This window comes from Amblyomma americanum, chromosome 3, assembly GCF_052857255.1.
Source record: "Amblyomma americanum isolate KBUSLIRL-KWMA chromosome 3, ASM5285725v1, whole genome shotgun sequence".
Lineage (NCBI taxonomy): Eukaryota > Metazoa > Arthropoda > Arachnida > Ixodida > Ixodidae > Amblyomma > Amblyomma americanum.
Window position 1 is genome coordinate 67,309,148 of NC_135499.1, and position 23,579 is coordinate 67,332,726.

The 23,579-nt window shown below is 49.2% G+C and overlaps 1 protein-coding gene across 1 annotated transcript in view; it reads left to right on the forward strand.

Annotated features, from left to right (window-relative positions):
- The window catches only part of LOC144124645 (glycerol kinase 5), a 166,778-nt gene that overhangs the window by 17,456 nt on the left and 125,743 nt on the right, over nt 1-23,579 (forward strand). The gene's annotated exons all lie outside the window — the stretch shown is intronic.

The following is a 23,579-nucleotide window of genomic DNA, read 5'->3' on the forward strand; positions in this document are numbered from 1 at the left end:
GAGGGGTCTGTTGCCGGACAAAGGATAGCGTTTAGGCGGAATCCTTCCATATCGGCGTTCAGGAGGCACAGGAGAGCGTTTAGGCGCCATCTTTCCAGATCGGCGTTCGGAGGCGTGTGTTGCTGGAGACACTGGAGAGTGTTTAGGGGGCATCCTTTCAGATCGGCGTTCAGGTGTCTGTAGCTGGAGATACAGGAGAGTGTTTAAGGGGCATCCTTCCAGATCGGCGTTCAGGAGGCGCCTGTTGCTGGAGGCAGAGGAGAGCGTTTAGGCGGCATCCTTCCAGAGCGGCGTCGAGGATGCACAGGGGAGCGTTTAGGCGGCATCCTTCCAGATCGGCGTTCAGGAGGCACAGGAGAGCTTTTAGGTGGCATCCTTCCAGATCGATGTTGAGGAGGCACAGGAGAGCGTTTAGGCGGCATCCTTCCAGATCGGCGTTGAGGAGGCACAGGAGAGCGTTTAGGCGGCATCCTTCCAGATCGGCGTTGAGGAGGCACAGGATCGCGTTTATGCGGCATCCTTCCAGATCGGCGTTCTGGAGGCACAGGAGAGCGTTTAGGCGGCATCCTTCCAGATCTTCGCTGAGGAGGCACAAGAGAGCGTTTAGGCGGCATCCTTCCAGATCAGCGTTCAGGGGGCGTCTGTTGCTGGAGGCACAGGAGAGCGTTTAGGCGGGAATCTTCCAGATCGGCTTTCAGGGGGCGTCTGTTGCTGGAGGCACAGGAGATCGTTTAGGCGGCATCCTTCCAGATCGGCGTTGAGGAGGCACAGGAGAGCGTTTAGGCGGCATCCTTCCTGATCGGTGCTTAGGAGGCACAGGAGAGCGTTTAGGCAGCATCGTTCCAGATCGGCGTTGAGGAGGCACAGGAGAGCGCCTAGGCGGCATCCTTCCAGATCGGCGTTGAGGCGGCACAGGAGAGCGTTTAGGCGGCATCCTTCCAGATCGGCGTTGAGGAGGCACAGGAGCGCGTTTATGCGGCATCCTTCCAGATCGGCGTTGTTGAGGCACAGGAGAGCGTTTAGGCGGCATCCTTCCAGATCGGCGTTGAGGAGGCACAGGAGCGCGTTTATGCGGCATCCTTCCAGATCGGCGTTGAGGAGGCACAGGAGCGCGTTTATGCGGCATCCTTCCAGATCGGCGTTGCGGAGGCACAGGAGAGCGTTTAGGCGGCATCCTTCCAGATCGGCGTTGAGGAGGCACAAGAGTGCGTTTAGGCGGCATCCTTCCAGATCAGCGTTCTGGGGGCGTCTGTTGCTGGAGGCACAGGAGAGCGTTTAGGCGGGATTCTTCCAGATCGGCTTTCAGGAGGCGTCTGTTGCTGGAGGCACAGGAGATCATTTAGGCGGCATCCTTCCAGATCGGCGTTGAGGAGGCACAGGAGAGCGTTTAGGCAGCATCGTTCCAGATCGGTGTGGAGGAGGCACAGGAGAGCGCCTAGGCGGCATCCTTCCAGATCGGCGTTGAGGAGGCACAGGAGAGCGTTTAGGCAGCATCGTTCCAGATCGGTGTGGAGGAGGCACAGGAGAGCGCCTAGGCGGCATCCTTCCAGATCGGCGTTGAGGAGGCACAGGAGAGCGTTTAGGCAGCATCGTTCCAGATCGGTGTGGAGGAGGCACAGGAGAGCGCCTAGGCGGCATCCTTCCAGATCGGCGTTGAGGAGGCACAGGAGAGCGTTTAGGCAGCATCGTTCCAGATCGGTGTGGAGGAGGCACAGGAGAGCGCCTAGGCGGCATCCTTCCAGATCGGCGTTGAGGCGGCACAGGAGAGCGTTTAGGCGGCATCATTCCAGGTCGGCGTTGAGGGGCACAGAAGAGCGTTTAGGCGGCATCCTTCCAGATTGGCGCTGAGGAGGCACAGAAGAGGATTTAGGCGGCATCCTTCCAGATCGGCGTTCAGGAGGCGTGTGTTGCTGGAGGCACAGGAGAGCGTTTAGGCGGGATCCTTCTAGATCGGCGCTGAGGAGGCACATGAGAGCGCTTAGGCGGCATCCTTCTAGATCGGCCTTGAGGAGGCACAGGAGAGTGTTTATTCGGCATCCTTCCATACCGGCGTTCAGGAGGCGTCTGTTGCTGAAGACACAGGAGAGCGTTTAGGCGGCATCATTCTATATCGGCGTTCAGGAGGCGTCTGGCAAAATTGCTTAGGGAGGGCTTCTCTCGAACGATGGTGGCGCCAATCAGTGACGTCACATGCATGCGCGGTAGTCTGAAGCGCAGGTGCATTGTCTCCTTTCGCATTGCGCATGGGCAGGGCGTTGTCGTATACTGGGTTCCCAGTTACGATATGATAGCGGTCAGATTATCGTTCATTGTATGAACATTAAGATCGTCTTCCTCAACGAAAGATGAATATCTGTTCTGCAGCGATATCCTGAATTCCTTTATTTTTCCTCTTGCCGTTAACTTGTTAATGGAGACGCCAAGGACGTGAAAAATTACACACCGATCAGCGTAATGTCCGTTGCCTACAAGGCATTTACTAAGGTAATCATTAATAGAGTCAGGGCAACCGTGGACTTAATGAAACAAATGATCAGGCAGGCTTTCGTAAAGGATATTCAACAATAGATAATATTCACACTCTCAATCAGGATATAGAGAAATGCGCACAGGATAACCAGCCCCTTCATTGATTACGAGAAAGCATTCGACTGAGTAGAAACCAGAGCAGTCATACAGGCATTGCGGAATCAGGGTGTAGAAGAGTGTAAGGGATCTCTGGATGCCCGCGGATCTGTGGCAGCCATGCGTCTTTTTTTTATGGCTGGGCGCCGCGAAGCGGTGGTTGTCATCGGACAGCTTGCCTGGCTTTTTATAGGGAATCCGCCGGAACCTACGCTAAATAGGCTCTCGACGGACGCACTGGACGGTACTCCGGCATTCACATTTAGGACGAGCTGGTTACCTAGTAGAAAGTTTTCTTTGAGCCCACTCAGCGCAAAAGTTATGCGGCCCCGAAAGGTACCGCGACTGTTCCTCGTCTTCAGTTGGCGATGACGTCGAGAAGGCGTTCCCGAAGAAGTCATCCTCCGTTGTGCTGGAGCTGAGGCGGGACGCTGTACCCCGAGTGTGGATGCCCGCAAGCTGAGTAGCTAGTAACGCCACACCTCACGTTACTGAAAAATGTTAACCCAAGTACGTTACCCGTTAAAATTCCGAAATGTTAACAAGTATGTTACTAAGCTTCCGACAAAAGGAACGTGTTACCTGTAACGCCGTTACTTGTAACGCGTTACCACCATTAATGATGAGGGGCTACTGCATTTTGCCGTTCAGCATATATGTTAAGGGTTCAATACTTGGCTCCGTGAAAGCGCCTAGCAGAGGCGGTTACGAGCTTGTTTTGTGAACGGAGCCTGTGGTATTATAATATTTGTCACACAGGTAAGTTTAGCTAGTGCTGCTTTCAACAAGTGACAGTACTAGCACACGACAATTCCTCTTGTCGAAACGCTGGCAAGCGCCCTTGTTTCGCTTTGTGTTGTTGACTGGCTTGATGTATGCTTTATAGGGGTTTAACGTCCCAAAGCGACTCGGGCAATGAGGGACGCCGTAGTGAAGGGCTCCATGTTGTTATTGTCATTCGCGCAGGCGTCACCTGATGCGCTTCAGAGACATTCGCTGCAGAATCAACTGGGCGCGATGCGAGTTCGACGAATTTACTGACGCGTCAGCGTGCGCCGGTAGCTTTGCTATGCGGTGTAGATTTCTGTACGGCTCAGCCAAACTTCAGGAAAACAGTTGAGAGAAGCGCCGGCGTCAGGCAGGTGGGCACGCGCGCTCGGTCTGTGCCTCGCGCTACGCTGTCAGGGTGGCACCTGAGCGCTTTTTCCCGGATTAATAATGTTTATTCTGCCATCGTACATGCGAGCTGGGAGGGCAGCGGGAAAAAATCTACTCGCAGGCAGCTTGACCAGTTCACAGCCTCCGGTTTCTTTATTTTGCCGGAAGCAGCAGGTAAAAAATGTACGCAAAACTGGCACAATAGGTAAAATGTGACATAAATGGGGTAAATATTGTGTTTACAGCAAAAATAAATTCCAAGGACAATACAAACCACAGAACAGCATGAATTATCACAAAGAAAGAGCATATTCAAAATTAAGCGTTATATACATAAGGCGGAGATTCCGGCAGGAAGAAGCAAATAAATGAAAGCCACCTAATTTGTAGGCGTTCAAAAAGGAGGGTAACGTGTAGGATAAACGCTGATCCAGTGACCAAGGAGGCGGGCGAACCAGACTTCGTTCCGGTGCGTGTGGGGACTACACGTGCACACCTGCACGAGCCTGGAAGATGCTAGCACTGCATCTAGCCAGTCGTGGACGAACAGGCGCTGCGGCTTTGGCTTGCGAGTACGATAGCGGGGAGGCAAGGTGCGTGTGCAGTATTGCCGGAAAAGCTCCGCTGTGAATGTCAGTTTCCTTCCCCGTGTAGCAACATGCCGCAAAACGAGGCAAAGGCATGCGTCTGACGCTGCTTTAATTAATAACCACAGTGGACGAATTATCTAGAAGGCCTGGTGATATATATCACTGTCACGGAAGTGATCCGAGCTGCGACTGGGGGGAGGGGCGGGAAGGGGAGGGAGTCATTGATCTGGTCCTTGAAGCCTCCATTGAAGATCAGCTTAGTTAAGAAAGTGCAGTGAGCCGCCTGTGGGCGCAATCGCTTGCGTACATACCTTCACTGCTCTCATCGCAAGCGCATCGTGGACGGGAGGCTACTTCAGCCAGTGACCACCGCGATGGCCTTCGAGCCGTACAAATATGATGCAGTGCCCAGTGCGGTGGTTTTGTAGCGATAGCTACATTACGGTAGCATTTCGAGCCTTAGCGTGGCGGCGCTGCCACCCTGTTGCTGCGCAGCGACGCCGTGGCTGCGCCGCCAGGCTGTCACGTGGTTGGTCACGTGGTGCGGAGAAGCTGCCGGCGGCGTGGCGCCGTGGCTGGTCACGTGGTTGGTCACGTGACCAAGTTCCACTCGGCCAGCTGTAGCTATCGCGTCACTCCAGGTTTAACCAGAGCTAAACCCACCGCCAGTTTTTTTTTTGGACCGGAGCTGCAGGCAGCTGGGCCTTGTGTGTGATTTTAGAAACTCGAGGACAGGGAGCCAGTTTTCTCAAACCATCTCGGTTTATTTCAGGAGCAGAAGTGATTTGCGGTGCGATGGGTCGTAGCCCACATAGAGAGAGAGAGAGAGAAGAGTGGGGATGAACACGAGTTCACGTGTAAAACAGCAACAAAACATCAGCGCCCGCAAAGGGCCTGTCGTATACTGTTCGCATCTCGGCCATTGGCGGTGAACTTATAGCACCATAACACCAACACTGGAGTTCCCAGAAAGCATGGTGATCCTCGGGTTTCAAGAACGGCGCGGATGTGTCTAAAATCGATAAAACGCAGTTCTGGCGGAATCGGCGGTGGTCCTGCCCTCCCGCACTCCAGTGGCAGCCGCGTTGGGCGCCTCGTTGGAAACCGGGGCGCCCCGATCAGAGCAATGCCCTGTGCAGAAACCGGCTGCCGGCGACGGTACAGCTGCCACTCGTCGGCTGGCTCACGAGACGCCCTGCGCACGGGCGCCGTTCCCTTTCAAGCCCGCAGCGCCCAGCCGAGACGAGTCATCACATTTTGGAAAAATAATAAAACTGCCACTGGGCGATGATGAATCGGAGCGCGAATTTCGAGAATGGTCGATTTTGAAAATTCATTATTGATCGCCGTCTCCGTTCCATGGACTCAGACTTGCATGAATGCTCAAAGGCATTCGTTCTGCGCGCTGAACGAAGTTGCCGGCAGTCTTCGTAGCCTTTTCCTAGTGCCTTTAAGTTAGGGTGAAAGTTAGAAAATAGTTTTCAAATATTGCCTCTTAGAGTGGTTCTGATAGAATTTATAGCTTTGAAATTTCGGTGTGGCTATGAATGTTCAATACTCTCGTAAGGGAACAGCAGTTCACAACTTGTAGCGAGGCGCTGGAAGTGGTGACAATACGTCTACTTAGTGCAGGTAGGGACCGCAGATCCGGATCATAAGAGGGAAATAACTAGAAGAACAAGAATGGGGTGGAACGTATTTCGCCGGTTCTCCCAGATAATGAATGGCAGTTTACCAATTTCCCTCAAGAGAGAAGTGTACAACAGATGCCCCTTACAGGTACTCACCTACGGTGCAGAAACGTGGAGGCTAACGAAAAGGGTTCAGCTTAAGTTAAGGACAACGCAGCGAGCCATGGAAAGAAAAATTATAGGTGTAGCGTTAAGAGAGCGGAAGCGGGCAGAGTGGGTGAGGAAACAAACGCGGGTTAATCACATCCTAGTCGAAATCAAGAGGAAGAAATGGGCTTGGGCAGGGCATGTAATGCGAAGGCAAGGTAACCGCCGGTCCTTAAGGGTAACGGAGTGGATTCCAAGAGAAAGTAAGCGTAGCAGGGGGCGGCTGAAGGTTAGGTGGGCGGATGAGAAGTTTGCGGGGATAAGCTGGTAACAGATGGCGCTGGGCAGGCTTTATTGGACAGGTATGGGAGAGGTCTTTGTCCTGGTGTGGAGGCAGCCAGGCTGAGGATGTTGATTATGATGAAAATTTGTACCAATCTTCTAAATAGATGCAGCTTGCATTATAGCTGAAAACTGTGTTGAATTTTTTTCCAGTGTTATTTTTGTTATTTTTTTCTTCCCAGTAATGTAACTATTTCTTAAAATATGCTCGATGCAGAGTCCTGAAATTGTATGACAGGTAGAGCCGATTATTAATCTATACATCTGAAACTAAAATTATGTGATTTGTGCAAAAAGTGTATTATGTTTTTTTTCTTACGGTGCAATAAGCTGCGACCCATGAATGCTCTTTTAGTCGCGGAAATACACATTGACTTAGGCTTTTGATTCGGCGCTTGACCAACTTCACGACGCGTTGAACCGTCGGTTGGCGCCATTATAATAAAGTTATTCCTATCCCATAGTATCAATTTATGTAAAGAAACATTGAAATCGGTAAATTTTTTTGCTTGTACCTTATTGTTCGAGAGAAAAAGGTAAGTAAACGTTTCAAACTGCTGCTTTTGATAAAATTCCAAACAAAGCCCTTGAAGATCCAGTTTCCAAAACGTATTGTTTTCTCTCCCGTGACGAAAAAGGATCGAAAAAGCACTTTTGGTGTCCCGAATATTTTTTGAGAACTGAAGAAATGATCTATCAAAGGTCGAACATATAAATATGGATTTTTTTTCTTTCACAAAGCAAAGTGGGTGAGATGCCTCTGAAAGCTCCTGCTTATCGGCTCGACGTGATGATGGAAAAGGATAAAGAAAGCATTTTCGAAGTCTTCAATACCGAGATGTAATATATTTTTTTGAAAGCGTAAGAAATGCTCAATCAGAAGGCGGCAAAATTTAAAAATCGGGTATAAATGCCGGAAAGTTGTATTTTAATACTCCTTATTTGCAGCTGACGCCCAGTGAGAAACAGGTTATCTGCTGGCGTCATTGAATGCTGCACTGAGGACAGTTCCGCGCATTCGAATCAGGTCTGTGACGCGGCGCGCAGTTGTCCCCTTTTGTGCGTGTGTTTTATTTCCTTTTATTACTTTTATGGCAGCGTCTCTTTTTTTTTCTGGCCTTGGCACCTAGTGTAATGTTCTGCTATTGCCCTCGGCTGTAATGCTTTCGGGCGGTGCAGGTTTCTGTGATCAGTAATCAGATGCCTGCGGCAGATTTCCCTCGCTTGGGAGGAGAGCAGCCACGAAGGAGCAGCAATCTGGTCGGAGTGGACGCAGACCGGTGGTGCCATGCAGAAAGTATAGAGCAGGGAAAGGCGGCCACTCGAGGAAAACGAGGCGCACCCCGCTGTCACTTGAGCACGCGTCCAACTGCTCGCCAGTGTAACTGAGGCAAACGAATAGGCTGCATCGACACCTGTGCATGCGACTGCCCTGCAGGCAGGGAAGCAGTCGAAAAGCGTCTTCCTTCTTTTACCAGCCCCTTTCGAGGCTCGCTCATTTCAGTACTATAGCAGGTATGGTAACGCGCGCTGCTCGGCAAAATGCTGTGGTCCGCGATGACGTCACTCGCTCCTTATATCGGTGAACCTCACGCCGGCGCCACTCGGAGGCTCGAGCAGAACAAGTGCTTCGCGTGGACGTCGAAATTATGACTCCGTGTTTTAAGTGGGCATCATTTGTGTTCGCATGATGTTGAGTGAAAAAAGTTGGGCGAGTTGGCACGTATTCATTATTCGCAACAGCGCAGGAAACACGGACAAAAGGGGAGACAACACAAGCGCTGACTTCCACTGAAATTTATTACGGGAAGGGAAGAATATATGCATCTTCTAATCTCGCAAAAAAAAAAAGCAGAAATGGAATCGGCATGCATGTCATGCATGAACTAATGCGCACGTGTCCAACAACAAAAACAAAAACACTCTGGCCAGAGGAAGATAACACTTGGATACGTCCTTAATCTCGCTATCAATCAAGATAGGCGCCCTTGAGGAAATCTAGTTCATTCTGTGACGCCACTACTGAAGGCCGACTGACGCAAGTGTCTCCAGAATTATGCATGTGACAGGCTTCCATTATTTCTCTAGCCGATTGGTCCTTATGTCTAAAAAGAATGGTTGTAGCAGAAAATACCGGGGTGCAACCGCATGAATGACGGTGCAGTGCGAGGTCAATGGATGACTTTGGCGAGTCGTTATCGCAGGGATTAGAGTGTCCCTGAAGCGTTTTATTAACGCCTCGTCTGATCTGGCCAATATATGCGGCACCGCAAGAAAGCGGGAACCTATAAACAACTCCAACACTGCATGAAATGAACTTTGGTCGATGCTTGACCTGACACACACCCGTTTTTCCACGAAGGCTAATGTCAGATCTCCTTTTTTGTTGTGCACAGATGCCACTCAACTTATTGGGTGCCGAAAAAGCAACCTTCACGCTGTATTTTCTCCCTGTCTTCTTTACCCCATGGGACAACCTATGGACATACGGGACAACAGCAACCTTTTTGTGTCACTGGGAATCTGTTGCTTCCCTGCGCCGCTTTTTACCAATCTCGTCACCTCTTCACATGCTCTGGTTATGAGGTGATCCGGGTACCCACTCATTTTCAGCGTAGCCAACTGCTTAGACAAGATATATCATTGATCAGGTGGGCGCAGGACTTGTAAAGGGCTGACCGAGTACAGGACACCATAATACCATTTTTTACGAACTTTGAGCGACCTGTGCTTGACCTGACACACACCCGTTTTTCCACGAAGGCTAATGTCAGATCTCCTTTTTTGTTGTGCACAGATGCCACTCAACTTATTGGGTGCCGAAAAAGCAACCTTCACGCTGTATTTTCTCCCTGTCTTCTTTACCCCATGGGACAACCTATGGACATACGGGACAACAGCAACCTTTTTGTGTCACTGGGAATCTGTTGCTTCCCTGCGCCGCTTTTTACCAATCTCGTCACCTCTTCACATGCTCTGGTTATGAGGTGATCCGGGTACCCACTCATTTTCAGCGTAGCCAACTGCTTAGACAAGATATATCATTGATCAGGTGGGCGCAGGACTTGTAAAGGGCTGACCGAGTACAGGACACCATAATACCATTTTTTACGAACTTTGAGCGACCTGTGCTTGACCTGACACACACCCGTTTTTCCACGAAGACTAATGTCAGATCTCCTTTTTTGTTGTGCACAGATGCCACTCAACTTATTGGGTGCCGAAAAAGCAACCTTCACGCTGTATTTTCTCCCTGTCTTCTTTACCCCATGGGACAACCTATGGACATACGGGACAACAGCAACCTTTTTTGTGTCACTGGGAATCTGTTGCTTCCCTGCGCCGCTTTTTACCAATCTCGTCACCTCTTCACATGCTCTGGTTATGAGGTGATCCGGGTACCCACTCATTTTCAGCGTAGCCAACTGCTTAGACAAGATATATCATTGATCAGGTGAGCGCAGGACTTGTAAAGGGCTGACCGAGTACAGGACACCATAATACCATTTTTTACGAACTTTGAGCGACCTGTGCTTGACCTGACACACACCCGTTTTTCCACGAAGGCTAATGTCAGATCTCCTTTTTTGTTGTGCACAGATGCCACTCAACTTATTGGGTGCCGAAAAATCAACCTTCACGCTGTATTTTCTCCCTGTCTTATTTACCCCATGGGACAACCTATGGACATACGGGACAACAGCAACCTTTTTTGTGTCACTGGGAATCTGTTGCTTCCCTGCGCCGCTTTTTACCAATCTCGTCACCTCTTCACATGCTCTGGTTATGAGGTGATCCGTGTACCCACTCATTTTCAGCGTAGCCAACTGCTTAGACAAGATATATCATTGATCAGGTGGGCGCAGGACTTGTAAAGGGCTGACCGAGTACAGGACACCATAATACCATTTTTTACGAACTTTGAGCGACCTGTGCTTGACCTGACACACACCCGTTTTTCCACGAAGGCTAATGTCAGATCTCCTTTTTTGTTGTGCACAGATGCCACTCAACTTATTGGGTGCCGAAAAAGCAACCTTCACGCCGTATTTTCTCCCTGTCTTATTTACCCCATGGGACAACCTATGGACATACGGGACAACAGCAACCTTTTTTGTGTCACTGGGAATCTGTTGCTTCCCTGCGCCGCTTTTTACCAATCTCGTCACCTCTTCACATGCTCTGGTTATGAGGTGATCCGGGTACCCACTCATTTTCAGCGTAGCCAACTGCTTAGACAAGATATATCATTGATCAGGTGGGCGCAGGACTTGTAAAGGGCTGACCGAGTACAGGACACCATAATACCATTTTTTACGAACTTTGAGCGACCTGTGCTTGACCTGACACACACCCGTTTTTCCACGAAGGCTAATGTCAGATCTTTTCTGTTGTGCACAGATGCCACTCAACTTATTGGGTGCCGAAAAAGCAACCTTCACGCCCTATTTTCTCCCCGTCTTATTTACCCCATGGGACAACCTATGGACATACGGGACAACAGCAACCTTTTTTTGTGTCACTGGGAATCTGTTGCTTCCCTGCGCCGCTTTTTACCAATCTCGTCACCTCTTCACATGCTCTGGTTATGAGGTGATCCGGGTACCCACTCATTTTCAGCGTAGCCAACTGCTTAGACAAGATATATCATTGATCAGGTGGGCGCAGGACTTGTAAAGGGCTGACCGAGTACAGGACACCATAATACCATTTTTTACGAACTTTGAGCGACCTGTGCTTGACCTGACACACACCCGTTTTTCCACGAAGGCTAATGTCAGATCTTTTCTGTTGTGCACAGATGCCACTCAACTTATTGGGTGCCGAAAAAGCAACCTTCACGCCCTATTTTCTCCCCGTCTTATTTACCCCATGGGACAACCTATGGACATACGGGACAACAGCAACCTTTTTTTGTGTCACTGGGAATCTGTTGCTTCCCTGCGCCGCTTTTTACCAATCTCGTCACCTCTTCACATGCTCTGGTTATGAGGTGATCCGGGTACCCACTCATTTTCAGCGTAGCCAACTGCTTAGACAAGATATATCATTGATCAGGTGGGCGCAGGACTTGTAAAGGGCTGACCGAGTACAGGACACCATAATACCATTTTTTTACGAACTTTGAGTGAGCGACCTGAATTGAAGTCTAACAAAGCCTTCGCAGTTCGTGGACGATACTGCCAGCACAAGTAACCCGGACGAGAGCGCAACCACAAGTTCGAAAGTTGGATTCTGCCATCAATCGGTACTTCTGTGGTAAAGTTTAACCCCCTACCACACTCACGGAATAAATTAACAATGTCCTGAAGGCCACGGTTGAAATCGGAAGCCTGAAAAATTAGCAGGTAGTCATCCACATATCTGACTTAGCAAAGCTGCCACCCGGGACCCTATGCATACACCTGACTTTTGCATAAACTGCTGGCCGTTCCACTCTACGACAGTAGATGTAAAATAGAAAAACAGGATTTCCAAAAGCGTTTCAACGGATACACACATCTTGATATGAAGGCGACCTCGTCATTGTCTTGGGTGATGCAAGTTTTGACGCACTTCATCAGTTCCGTATGAGGTAAAGAATAATCAAGATGCTCAACATCAACACTGAAAATATGACAATCACCGGGATTAGGGTTGGTAAGAAATTGTACCACCGAGTCTGAGCTGGATACAATCGAACGAAAAGGAACTTCAGGCTTATGTGTCTCCCCGTAATAAATTTAAGTTGAAGTCGGCGCTTGTGTTGTCTATTCTCTCCTTTTTTTTGTGTTTCCTGCGCTTTTGTGAATAATGAATACGCATAATGTTGCTACTTGAGTTTCAAAACGAAGTTTGCGCGCTGGAGGAAGGTAGGCGTAACGGAATGCTATCTTTTGAGCCGTTTTCAATGTCTTCTCTCACGTACCTAAGGTGGCCACTGAAAAGCGAGTGGGATCAACGAGCAGAGGCGACAGCCGCATTCGAATCATTTCAGTGTGCGTCATTCTCTTGCGAAATTGGGGCTGCCTCGAGGTGCTGGACAGATCGAATTCCTTTAATAGTGCGTATTCGACTATTTTTTTTATCGGAGGCGATGATTTCCGATGAACGTGTATATTTATTTGTTTGCTTGCTTGTTTGTTTATTTTTATACATACTTTCAGGGCCCGTAAGCACAACAGAAAGGAGTGGTGAAATTATCGCAATATTTGCAGTACAGAACAAAACAAAAATGAAGCTACAAGGAACTTTCAGCGACGATTTTGAAATTAGTGGTGTCACAAATGGAGACTGTGGAGGCGGTAAGGCTGTTCCAAAGCGAAATAATGGTACAAATTAGTGCGGCAAGATATCACATCAACTTTATGTGGATGGTCGATGTGAGAAGTGGTTTAGCTATAGGTGTGGTGAATTTTCTTTAAGGAAAGGATTACAGCTATATAATTTATGAAAAAGACATAGGCAAGAGTACTTACGGCGTAGTGAAAGGTCAAGCAGATGTAATTTTTTTTTCATGGACGTGACACTAGAATGACGCGAATAATTAAAGAGGATCTAACGGGCTGCGCGGTTCTGAATGCTTTCAAGGGAAATGCTGATTGTTTGATGTTGGTTGCGTATCGGAGCCACCGCGGCATTTGTAGAGGACGTTTGTCTCTGGACAAACACTAGCTGCATAATACCCTTCTACTCAGGCATTTCGAATGCATTCCAACCGACTGTCATTCGACTCGACTGCCCAACTTGCGTTGCTACACGAAGTTTCAACGGCATCCGGTTCAGAGTGGACGGAGCCCCGCGGAGTCATTCCAGATTGTGGAATGCCTTCGGAACGGAAACAGCCCGAAGCGACCAATAGCCGTGGCCGCCGCCGTCGCTTCGCCCCGCCTACAGCCGCGCGACTGCTTTCGGTCTTGCGGCGGCTGCTCATTTCGATGCTCTCTTTTTTCTGCTAGCGAATAGCTCGTGTTCTGCCTAAGTGAGTGCTTGAAGATAATAGTGCACCAATTAACATTCACCGCGTGAGCATGAAATTTCCCAGTAGTGCGCAGATGAGGACGACTGCACTCATACTGTTGTTTACATCGCTGCGTACGAACAGCTAGTGCTCGTTTGCGCATACCTCTGCAAAATCACGAGTGCTCACTCAGGCTCACTCACAAAAGTTCGGTCAACCTACCAGCTCACTCAAACTCACACTCGCAGAGGCCTGGGCTCACTCGAACTCATGAACTCAAACTCATTTATGATCAAAACTCACTTGGGCTCACTCAGACTCACCACTCATCCGGGGTCAACTACTCTAGCGACTCACGTCTCACTCAGACTTACGACTCATCTAGGCTCACTCACTCATTTCAACTCACGACTCATTTGGACTCACTCATTTTGACTCACGACTTATCTGGGCTCACTCATTTCGACTCACGACTCATCTGGGCTCACTCATTTCGACTCACGACTCATCTGTGCTCACTCATTTCGACTCACGACTCATCTGGGCTCACTTATTTCGGCTCACGACTCACCCGGGGTCACTCATTTCGACTCAAGACCCATCTGGGCTCATTCATTTCGTCTCACGAGTCACAACTCATCTTGACTCACGACTCACCTGCGCTAACTCATTGGCCTCACTCGCTCATTTCAACTCGTGGCTCAGCCAGTCTCTTGATACTTGGCTTACGACTTCTATAACCTCACTATAACGGCCCATGTTACGCGCCTGAAAGAACATTTACATGGGGCAACTATAGCACCTGTACTTGTATTTTTGGGGGGTTTTGTACTCTAGAATTCACTAAAGATTTTGGGCAACATTTAGAACATAGATACACTGCTTCTGGTGCTCCAATATTTTTGCCTTTGTCAATTTTGTTTCTATACTGTGGTACCCTTTCTCGAGAATTAACCCTATTATCAAGACTTTAAATCTGGCTGTTTCTGTGTTGGAACCATGGATATATTAAGCCCCTCTCAAGAGCAGCGAAAACCTCCCTTAAGGACTTTAGAACTGCTACGTTACTGTTATTCACGTTCCTGCTATGTACAGTTGTTATAAACTAATTTTCCTATTACACAGCTTCAGTGGCGTAGCCAGAAATTTTGATCGGGGCGGGGCGGGGGGGGGGGGGGGGGGGCTCATGTTGCAGCGAGGCCTCCTCATAGAATTTGTGGAAGGATCAAATGTAGCAATAATAACTGCATTGCCATCCCCATTGACAATGCCATTGTGTATTAGATAACGCTGCACAATGTCTAAAGAAGTGAGATATGTATCTTTAAAAATAAAAAAAATGCATTCGTATGTCTTAAAAATCGTGGCAGACATGATTACAAAACATAAAACTGAGCAGGGGACAAGACACAGGAGAGAAGAAAACGGGACGAGCTCCTCCTGGTTGCTTCTCTTCTGTGTCTTGTCCCCTGCTGAGTTTTATGTCTTGTAATCATGTCATACCAACTGTCCCCTTATCGTTCACTCGTGGCAGACATAACTGATACCAATGCTTCCATGTTTTTTGTATTAAGTAAAGAAAATATCACAAGAAGTCTAGAACTACATCGGTCCGGAACCAACAAAGCAGTGCATGCAGCTGATATGAAAAACGTAAAGGCTATGAAATTAGCAAGTAGAGGACAAATATTTTAATGAATGTTTGTCAGCCAAGAACCTTTACATTTTTGCACATATGCAACGGTCACGGAAAAATCTCAATGACGCTGTCCTTCGTTCCAGTGTACTGCGCAGCAGCAGCTGCCACCGGTCATGTATTGCGAGTAATTGCACCGAAATTTTAGTCGCAACGGCGAGCCATCGATAGGACCTTGAAAGTTTGTGCTAGGATGGGACCCCTTGCGTTTCATGACTCCAGGTGCATGGGAGTTGCCACGAAATCCAACCCGAGTTAGCAATGTTCGCGCCAAAACGTCTTTTCTAGTCTGAAAAAACCTGCCGTGGTGGCTCAGTAGTTAGGGCACTCGGCTACTGGTCTGGAGTTCTCGGGTTCGAACCCGACCGCGGCAGCTGCGTTTCGATGGAAGCGAAACGCTAAGGCGTCCGTGTGCTGTGCGATGTCAGTGCGCGTTAAAGATCCCCAGGTGGTCGAAATTATTCCGGAGCCTTCCACCACGGCACCTCTTGCTTCCTTTCTTCTTTCACTCCCTCCTTTATCCCTTCCCTTACGGCGCGGTTCAGGTGTCCGCCGATATGTGAAACAGATACTTCGCCATTTCCTTCCCCCCAAAACCAAACCAAAACCTAGTCTGAAAAAGACACTGTAGGTGGCAAAATCCAGAATGACTTCCGGCGCCGGTGGTTGTTTTGGTCAGCGGTGCGTGACAGTTCGAAAGAATTTCGAAGGGGGGGCGGGGAAGCTGAAGCCCCATAAGCCACACCCCCTCCCGGGCTACGCTCCTGCACAGCTTTTCTCCTCTGCGACCCTTCTCTCTCATTATCCCTCAACGGATCCAATTTGGAGTATATTGTTTAGCCTCATTGTCAGGGTTGCATCCTCTGCAGTTTTCTTTCTTATCCGCACTTCATGGACGGGAGCAAAAATTGTGCCTCCTAGGGTGTGATCAGCCCACCAAACACCTTCGGTCCAAGCTTCATCGATTCACCACGGACACACTAACGCTTGCGTAGCGGTGCGGCTCGCACACATCTGCAGGTAGGAGAGAGGCGAGGCTCGCCTACGGAAACAGGCCCCCGAGTTCGCAGAAATTATGCGGGCACCTAAGCAATTCTTATGATGCATAAATGCGAGAGCACTGCTTGTCTCTTGAGTTTTTGCCGGAGACTTGGGAGGTGAACGTTGTTCCGCTGCAGCAGCTCACTTCGCATGTTTCGCTGCGTTGGTCGCGTATTTATTCGGCAATGAACTGCTGCTTCTGACCACGTTTTGCTTGAGCTTGGTCTCCTTTGTTTTCTGAGTGAGGGGGTATTGTACCCTAGGCAGGAGGAGGGGCGCCTCCAGACTTGTTTCCATTCATCGCGGAAGTCGTCTTGCCCTTCTCGGAAGGAGAAAGTCGCAATACTGGTGATGACGTCACTCGCGTGCGGTGTCTGCCACAAATTTCTGCCACGCGTGCCTGCCACGGCTTTCTGGCTACGGCCGGATTTCCGCACAAGCCAATGAATGCTATAGCTTCAAAAGACACGTTTATTTCAGTCTTCCTCTAGCGGAACTGTCAATCACCCTGTTACGTGGACGCGTAGCAAGCAAGGCGCCACGGCGCGCTCAGTGTGACATGGACTGCAGTGACGCCCCCAGCACGCCGCTGCGGTAGGAGGGCTCCACGCGACAATGCTGTGATCTCTCTCGCAAGGCGCGGTACGTGTGTAGAGTATCACTGGACTCTGTAAAGTGATATTCACTGGTACTTTCAACAACTTCCCTTTAATACAGCTACAGAGGCACCTCCCCACTTTCTTTTCGAACAAGACTGTGAACATTACGTCTGTGAACGAGGGTTTTCATTTGGAGCGCGCTCAATATTTTGAAACTTGTCCTTGTGGCAACACAAAAACGACGTTCGCGACTTCGCAAGGGAGCACAATCGGATAGCCGAGCATTCCGAGGACTCAGACCATAGAATCAACTTTGACGAAAGCATCATCCTCGGGACCGTAGCAAATTACCAAAAAAGGCCCTTATTCGAATGTTGGCCCATTCAAAGGATCCCTAACCAGAAGAAAAAAAACTGACCATCCCGCTCCTTTCACATCATCGTTTTCGTTCTTTTGGCCACTTTGCGCCCTACCATGGAAATTTAAACATGTGCAAGTCACTGACGAACAGGACAAGTGAGCGAATGGTTTGCAAGAAATATATGCCTATGCTTGTCTTCATGTCTTTCTCCGGTTGGGTCAGCGTTTGGTCGATTTCGTGCCGCGCTGTAAAATGTAAGGCTGATTTTCATGTTTCCATTACTACTGTATGTTTTGGGACATTGTATGCATAAAAAGAAAAAAATTAAAGGTAAAAAATATGGTGCTACGGGTAACAAAACTGGATAAAGTTCAGTGCTAATGACTTAAAGTTAAAATGCAAAACAAATGCTAACACTGTGATGCAATGAGCTCTTAACTGCACGCAGCCTGTAGGGAGGCCTGCCTGAGGGGCCTAGAGGCTTGTAGCTGCCCCTCAGGGGACGCAAAGATCTGAGGTTGGTGCATGCGTTTCGCAACTAATTAAACAGCAAAAGAAGAACTACAGAAAGCGCATTACGGCCAGACACAGGTAATATCCACCGAGACCAAGCGCGGCGGCCAAAAAAAATTTCTCGCGTTTTATTAAACTAGAGTGCAACAACCACAGAAATTGCATATTAGGAAACAATGAAATTGTTTTGCATCATCATCTGGTGTTACGAGTGCACAGGAAACTCGACCGGACTGACCACGACGGATAATGATACGAGTGTGACCCCGGACTCACCAAGACTCAGATCACGATCTTAATGTCAGCCCGGACTCACAATGACTCAGATTGCGTTCTGAACATGAGTCCGGACTCACGACTCAGATCACGATCTGAATGTGAGCCCGTACTCACAATGATTCAGATCATGATCTGAATGTGAGCCCGGACTCATGACTCAGATCGCGATCTGAGTATCAGTTTGGATTCACTCACGACTCAGATCATGATCTGTACGCGTGAGTCCGGACTCACTGGCTGCTCAGGCCATGATCTGAACGGGAGTCCGGACTCATTCACGGCTCAGATCATGATCTGAACCTGAGTCCGGACTCACTCACGACTCAGGTCATGATCTGAACCTGAGGCCAGATTCACTCACGACTCAGATCATGATCTCAACGTGAGTTCGGATTCACTCACGACTCAGATCATGATCTGAACGCGAGTCCGAACTCACTCACGACTCAGATTAGGATCTGAATGTGAGTCCGGACTCACCCACGACTCAGATCATGATCTGAAATGAGCGTGAGTGAGCCCGGGTGAGTCCACTCATGAGTGAGTTCGCCTGCCCATGCGTTTGCGTGACATAAAACGCAATGTGCGCTATACTTCCATTAAACAGTCTCTTCTCTTTTCTACCGGTTGTATCCGTGCTTGTTTGCGCAGAGCGACATTCAGTGGGAAGCATCAATTCGACCCCTCGCTTGAGAAGTACTTTACAGCCGGGTTGATGACATCGCACAGGTACGGCGCTTCTTGCCAATTGTGCCGACTTCCTCCGAAGTGACTTTAACCTATACTTCATCCAGGAGCATGTCTGCTGACCTTAAGTGAAACAGCCTAATTTGTTATCCACAAGGTAGCAACGGCTCTTGGCCGTAAAACAGTGCTCTTTCGTTTCATTTCATCTATTTTACCCTTGGGGCTCTCGCATTATACAGAGGAGGTGGTGTAGTGAAAGAAAAAAGATATTCGTGGATCAAAAAGAGCGCTATATATACGAACAATATGGAAAAATGCTAAAGACAGAGGACCTTGAGAACAAAAGTACAGAAGTGAATGAAAGGATTACAAAAACAAAACCTTAATGATAATCTGTATATAAAAGTAAACAACATATCACAATTTGTCTGATTCTAACAGTGCGATTAATTGGTTTCTAAAACGCGCAGGGACGCCAATACAAGTGGCTGAAAGATTATTCCAGTCACGACATGTTTTAGGGAGGAAGGAATTAGAGCAGGTCACTGTGCCGCAGTGCGGACCAGATAATTTTTATTGTCGTCCGTGGGAGGTGAGATGAAAGACGGCGCTTTTACGCAGATGGGTTTCAGGCAAGGATTGTGGTAGTAAATTTTATGGAAAATACAAATGCGCGAAAGCTTACGGCGAGTGGAGAGTAAGGGAAGTTTAAGATTAATTTAAATTCGGCTACACTGGCGGTGCGATGGTAGTTTCCAACGATAAAACGGACACTTCGATTCTGCACCGCCTCTAGTTATTTTGTTAATGTGATGGTGCCGGGGTCCCAAATCCAACATGCGTACTCTAGTTGCGGACGAATAAGTGCAGTGTATAGCAACATTTTCAATGAAGGTAGAGAGGAATAAAAATTTCTGTGGACGTATTCTAGCACGCGATTATACTTTGAAGTAATGAACTTAATATGAGCATCCCAAGAAAGGTTGCAACATACATTAATGCCAAGACACTTGCAAGACGAGTCACACCGGGACGAGTCACACACACTTGAGTTCATGTAGCGCGCCCTTGCGATGTGAGCAATAGTTGATTTGAGGTCACTGTTGTCAAAACTACACTCGTCGACCATTCGCATTCGCTAAAACTTGCCAATTCGCTCTTCACAACCGCCGAAGTTACAGACCGAACCCTGCGGACTATCTAGGCCTAGCCGTCGCGGAAAGGAAGGGAGTCGTCGTCGAGTAAAATTAATATGGCAATCGCTTTTCGCTGGTGAGTGTTCAAGTGTGCACATGTCGTTCGTCTCGCATATTTGCGACACGGATAAGGTAGAAGCGCGAATGTATTCACACCTTCGCCTCATGAGCCTGCTTTTGCTCAGCCGCCGACCTGCCGAGGACTTCAATCCGCCGATCGCATTCGTCGGTGTCGTTGGCCTCACAAACTTGTCCCACTACAATCGTATGTGCTGCTGTTGAGCGTGATGGTGTCATTATCGTGTGACCGCAGTAACCGCTGCCGCCGTCGTCGTGGTACACTGAAAACGAGCTGAAGCTTTAGCGCCTTTGCGACTGCATGAGTACGACCCCATTTTAGCGTGGTGTTTTTCCTTACATGTTCACCGTCTTTACGCGGATAGTGATAGCGTCAGCATATAAATTCAAGTGACTGCCTGTAGGTCGGGTACTGCAGACAAAGGCCGGTGCTTGGTCGAAACTTCAAGTACAGTGTTCGTTCACCATGTCTGTTTCCTTTCGTGTATTTATTGCCAACTCAGCTCTAGAAACTTTTGTTTATGGTGGTTTAGCGTCCCAAAGCGACTCAGGCTATGAAGAACGCCGTAGTGACGGGAGCTGGAAATTTCGACCATCTGGGGTTCTTTAACATGCACTGAAATCGCCCAGTACGCGGACAACAACGCTGTTACTCGGTCGGGAACGACTTCGTAGTCGAGTTCTCTGGTTGAACAGAGGATCTGATACGGGTCGAAATAGCACAAAAGCTTCTCACTCCGTCCGCGATGGTGAATCATTGTCCATACCCCTGGCTTCTGCTTGTTTTCTGCGGTAACGTTGAGTACTGTGGCGTCGAACGCGGTCGTGGCTTGCCTGCTGCCCAAGCGGTGTAACCTGGCTGGTCTCTTGCACTTGAGTGTTTTAGGCGAAGGCGATGTAAGGCAAGACGACGTCCTAATTCTTGTGTTCGGCGACCTCATACACGGCAACTATATCTGCGATGGCCTTGTTCAAGCGCCCCGTTAGGCCGTTGGTCTGCGAATGGTATGCAGTTGTCCTCCGGGGCAGCGTCTTCATGGGCCGTGGTCGGTGGAGGATCTTCGGCGTTTCGCTCGTGAGCAACCTCACCTCCAGAGGTGGCTGTCTTTAGTTTCCCCTACGGGGGCTGGGAGATCTTCCTCGTACCGCGGCTGCGTAGCTGCGGCGTGGCGACGCAAAGCGCGAAATTGACGGCGATGGTGAGCGTGAAAAGCGGTTCGGCGTGTACTCTCGAAGGAGGTACTCGTCGATTTCCTGCGGACGTTGGCCGAAGCGTGGTCGTGGGGCGTTAACGGCAAATCCTCGAAGACCGATACGTCGGTACGGGCAGTGACGAAGAATATGGCCGGCCTCACCGCAATGGAAGCACAACGGCCGGTTGTCGGAAGTCCTCCAGGCGTCGCATTTCCTTGGGCTTGAGCGTCGCTCGTAGGCTGGGCGGGAGGGGCAGGGAGGCGGCGCCGGTGAACAAGTTGTTCATGTCGGACAGGATGTAGGGGTTGTCGCTGGGGCTGAGGAGTCTTTACTGCAGCGGCGTAGGTCATGGCCTGGGGTTCTGTGGCCGTCGGGGTGCCAAGTTCCTATTGCACTTTTTCCTGTACCACGTCCATGAGAGTCGCTGCTTGCGGCTGTGGGGACGATGGGAGTAATCGGCACAGCTCTCGTGGACGATTTCGCGGATCACTTCCGGCAAGTTGTCGCAGGTGGTGGTTGTCGTGTCCGGACACAATGCGCGGACAGAGGAAGGGCGGTTGTTCTGCCGCGCCCGGACGTCGAGGGTCTTTTCGATCGTGCATGCTTCTTGCATGAATTCGTCGACTGTTCTGGGCGTCTGAAGGACGAGGCTGCCAAAGAGTTGTTTCTTTACGCCGCGCATTAAAAACCGAACTTTCTTTTCCTCGGTCATCTATGGGTCGGCGCGGCGAAAGAGGCGCTTCATCTCTTCCACGTAACCGCGGACGGGCTCATTCGGAAGCTGGATCCTGGTCTCGAGGAGTCGTTCGGCTCTTTCCTCACGACACTGGTGAATACCTTCAAGATTTCCTTCTTGAATAGCTCCCACGTCGTTAGGAAAGATTCGTGGTTTTCATACCACGTGCGTGCGGAACCCTCCAATGAGAAAAATACGTGTCCACTTTTTGCCGCATCATCCAACTTGTTGAACGATGCCACGCGCTCAGATTGGTCCAACCATTCTTCGGGGTCTTCGCCTTGGGATCCATTGAAAGCTGGCAACACCGGCTGTGGCAGTATGATCCGTGTCGACATCTTTGGTGAGGTTGCGGTGCTTGTAGCAGCGTCTTTTCGCTGTCGGGTGCAGTCCGGCAGGGTCCCGAACTCAGGCTGCTCCCCCTGGAGACGTCGGCTGGCTCATCCTCGGGTGCGAAGCGCTCAGGGCTGGCTTCACGACTTGAAGGGGGCGTCCGGAACATGGAAGGCTACCCTTCACCTCCACCAGATGTCATGTAGTAGTGGTGATGGCAGTCGAATGAGCAATGAATGCGGACAAAATTCCTCTAAAAGAATACTGTCTATTGGGCTGACTTGCGCCCACAATGGACTGTATCACTCGGCGGCGGCGCAGCAACAAGCGTGCTCGGCGGTCGTCGAACAGAATGCTTGTTTTCCAAGAATAAGCTTATAAACATTTTCAGTCTTCATCCTTATAGACTCCGGCGTACCTATGTTATAGAAAAGCGAAAATGCGTGAGCGATATATCGGACTTTGCCCACAATCAGTTATTTCAGTGTTTGTATCCATGCCGTCACAATCTACACTGGGTATTACCGCGCATGGGAACAAACAGTAGACGACAAATGATTGCATTTCAACTTCCACTGCTGCTCAATAAGCTAATCGATGCGAATATAAACAAACACAGCATTAGCAACACTAACGGCCTCCTCGACTTCATTCTCCGCAAAACTTTCCTTTCTTATTGTCTATTCATTATGCATGTGAGAACGTTCCCTTGTACAATAAGTGTCGCACGAGCGTTATTTTAGTTTCAATGATTGTTGTTGTTTTGATGTGCGTTTTCTTTTCCTAAACGAACTGCTGTTTCGTGCTCACGTTTAAGTGAACATTGCCTTTTCTCTTCTTTTTGTTCACTTAGTTGTTTGCTTTCGTGGCAGAAGTGCCGTCGAACGCCACTGCTCACTGGCTGTAAGCGGGGTGGGAACTTTGGCAAGCGTTAATCGATTTTATTCCCACCCCCTCCCTCAACGTACGTGTTGGAAATAAAATTATTATTATTATTATTATTATTATTATTATTATTATTATTATTATTATTATTATTATTATCGTTCCCTTCGAACGCGTGCCTAGCTTTTGCCAATCTTATATCGGATTGAGTCAAGTGCCGGAGGATGCTCCACATCTCCGAGAGGTTCATGGTCCCCTCCATTTCGTCACACTTGTTGCCCCAGTTTTGTTCACACAATTTCAAAGTATCATCTTCGATTCCCTTACTGTGCATCGCTATCATTTTGCATCTATTTTTGAGGCGACGCTCGATGCTTTGATTAGCTTCACACAAGCAGAAAACGGCTGTACGCAATCTCCGGGGCGTTGCCCTCTTCGAGCGTTTTTGTCGCCTTCCGGACGTTGGATCTGCGCGCCGCCGCCAATTCCCCGATGTTTCTGACGGGCTGCAGTTCCTGCGCCCTGCTGAGATCTCTAAACTGATCCCA